This window comes from Tuber melanosporum (assembly GCF_000151645.1).
Source record: "Tuber melanosporum whole genome shotgun sequence assembly, scaffold_100, strain Mel28".
In the NCBI taxonomy this organism is placed as follows: domain Eukaryota; kingdom Fungi; phylum Ascomycota; class Pezizomycetes; order Pezizales; family Tuberaceae; genus Tuber; species Tuber melanosporum.
The window spans coordinates 213562-217163 of NW_003298756.1; positions in this window are offsets into that span (position 1 = coordinate 213562).

Here is a 3602-nt window from a genome sequence, read left to right on the forward strand (position 1 = left end):
ACGGACAAGTCGCGGAGCAGATGTGAACGTAGAGCATCCGCAGGGCCTCTGCCCCAGTGATAACCCTTACCTGGCTAAGGATTCGGCAATCTTCTTTCACATCATTGGTAAATTTGATTTCGGCTTGCAGCCGCTGCATCTCGGTTGTAGTAATACCTGTAGCAGTGAGGTTCAACTCTGCTGTATGGAAAAAGCGTAAAATCAAGTTACAAATTTGCCTGGGACTTGCTGTTTTCATGAAATGTAGTGCTTGAAGGATTTATTACCATAGTTGGCACTTTGTATAGAGCATTTTATTGAGTAGAAAGGAGTTATCTGAGTGGGTTGTGGATGGGTATATGCGGTCGTTTTTTGGTAGTACTATGCAGGGTAGGAACAGAGTGATTCCTGTCTTTCGGAAGGCACTCTGGATATTTGACTTCGTGTATGCCAGTGCTCAGGCTTCCTGATAGAGGGGAAGGAAATTGCAATGGCTTATACTAATGTTGATTATATTATGGTAGTTTTCTATTGCCTTGCCATAGTGCATCTACAGGGGGCCAAACAATCCTACATCTAAGGGTTGAAGTTGATGTGTTGAGTGAGCTGGTAAACAAAAACAAATGATATTGTGAGCATCACAGAACTCGCTAAACCATAGGTTTACATGGGATAAATGGCCATTGAGGATGAGGAGACGCTTATCATTCAGACTTCCCAAGCTTATTGTATTTTCCCAGCTCAAAGGATGGTAGATTGTCATTAACCAATAGTAGCCTAGCTCCTCATCCATTCAACCTTCTTGAGATTTCCCAAATCTCACCTCCTTATTGGCCTCATGAATATTAACAAATTGGCCATATGTGTGAACCTTCTCCTTAGTGATTAGAAAGGTTGGAAAGACAAAACCATTGGCTGATACCACTTCTATTAAGGTAACCATCTTGCATTTACCATTCTGTTTGACATAAGGATTTTTCTTACCGCATTGTGTGATAACCTTGGTCTTTGCCTAGTTGCACAAAATAATGCCTTTCTTATTAACATTACTAATGTTGTGCACTTTGATATTATTCTCCATAAGCACCTTTTCTAGCTTTGGGAAGTGGTCTTTTATGGTAGTATAATCATTTGTATAGACTCACTGTTTATCCATTCTGACAGCAAATTTAGTGACTAAATCTTGGTGCCGATTGAGAAATTGGATTATCCAATTTCAGCCTAATGCATCATGAACTGCATTGTTTCTCCCTTTTCATTCATAATGTCCTCTCAGAGTTTTTCTTTTCTCTACCACTAAACTCTGTGCTATCTGCCATACCTGATCTAAGTGAGGGGAGAATCCATGCAACTCTAGCTTAAAATTCCACTGCACAATCCCATTTTCGGCAGCCGGAGAGAAGTTCTGATCTGCTTCATGGGCCTTCTGCCATGTTTGGTGGTCATTCATGTGATGGTGAAGGGTGGACCCAGGGTTATTGAATACAGCAGCAGCCTCGCCCAGGGATGTATACTTTCCTGTTTTTAGGGCTTCTATTGCCCGGCATATGCGTTCCTCTCGCTCCAGTAGGATGAAATAGGTGCATACTTTAATTCTCAGCATCATGGATATTGGATTTGGCAATCGTGAAGTGCAAAGCGGGATACTCTTATTGTTGTATTGGTGGCAAGATCTCATTGTATCTTGATTTCACACTGTCTTGCTAATCCCTGATATCTCACTTCTACCTTGGGTATGTTAGGGGGCTGAGAATTTGAATCAGATCCACACTGATATGCCAGTCTGGTCTGCCACCCTTGAAGTTAAGCGGTGAGGGATAGGTATATTGTCTAACTTACTCCCCCCGTGTAAGTGCTAATGGCGTGGATGGTGGTGCATGCAGTTAGGGAGCAAGGCCAGATCTGAGTAGACGAGAAGCGTAGGATGTTATCGCTTGCGATAGGGGGTCCATCCATCCGAGTGGGGATGCACCTTATCAGGTATAGATACCGCTGGCAGTTGCGACCTACAAGGGGGGAAGGGAGGGGGGATTGTCGTCCCTGTAGTATAAAATTATTGGTTCGCTGTTAGTATCCGATATAGTTACCACCCACGGGGCCATAAAAAGAAACGATGGATGATCACCTACTCAACTGGGCAAACCAGAGGGGTCTGAAATAACAGTGCTGCAGTAGAATGTCTCCTGGGAAAATCGAAGCCTCACTGCCCTCCTAGAACTGTCTCCACAATTCTTCAAAGTCATGAAACCTCACTCGGCGCTTAGCATCGGGTTGCTCCGGTCAACCATTTTGATGTGGACGAAATTTCCACTTTGCCGTTGGGGAATCCATTTTCTAGCAGTGCCATCTTAAGATATTTCGCTCGGGCTGGGATGGGGTGCGGAGTTTCCCCTTTTTGCTTCCTCTCCCACCCTCCTGTCCGCTCCACGTCTGTTCGTTTTTCCAAGGAATTCTGGACACAAAGATGGGGTATCGTCTCCTGCATGAGTTGTACGAGCTCTCCTTGAAGATTTAATGGCTGGTAAAGTGGATTGCACATACGTAGGCCTTAAACCCCCACAACCCTGCGTAACAGCTGTCCTTTCTGGACCCTTTCACAAGGTATTTGCCACTAGTTCCGATGTTCAATTAGGATAGCGCTTTTTGCTTTGATTTGATTTTCGTCAGAGACCCCAGGCCGCGCAGTAGTACTACTGTACGTAACCATTTAAGTAGGTGTACTAAACAGTGCTTTCAGGTCGGCGCTTTTGAGTTAGCAACTCGAGTACTCGCCATTTGGCATTTGTAAAGGCGGGAGTGGGTCCGGAATGATAGTTGTTTCTTCAAGTCATGGCATTGTACTTTTCTTGAATTCTATTTATCCGTTAAGTATCCCTTCTTTTAAACGGAATCTTTTCCTTAGAAGCAAATTACTCTTTCTAGGCCTCAAATAGGGAGGGTAATAAACGAGAGGGAACTAAATAGAGAGGGAATGACCAGATTAAAGTGGCGAATAAGGAAAGGATGCTTCCTAAGTAAAAAGACAAGGATCGGCTCTGGGGAGAAATTCCATCTAGTTGGTGGTGGTAGAAGGCACGGAAGACGGGGTAACCCGATACCAGGTTATGGCTGAGGGCTATAGAAGGTGCCTTGGGCCCTCGAAAACATCGGGATATTTTTTTTCTGTACGATTTTTGGGTATCGGTTCCCGGAGATTCTGGCGGCGTCGAGCTCCCGATTGACTATATTAAGGCTTGGAGACAAATCGTCCAAGTCCTACTCTAGCATTCGAACACGTTTGGGACTCGCCAGCTCACCCCGCACTTCCCTTTCTCTGTTGCCCACCCTTCACTCTTCACTCCTGCCTCCACCTTCCTCTCCCCTCTCCGCAGACTAGCTTGGGAGATAACAGTGCCCGATATACTTCCAATCCAACCCCTCCAAAATTATCCCTTTGCAAATCTTAGGAACCCGTATTTCCACATCAAAACCTTAAATTTTGCTTTATCTAGAGCCGTTCCCACCCTCCTTTTCGAATAATTGCTTGCGGACTAATATTCATGTTTGTCTCCGATGGACCCTCCGACAACTCTTTCCAATGCCCTTTCTAGAGAATTCTCAACAACTTCAGAGCCAACCTCAAA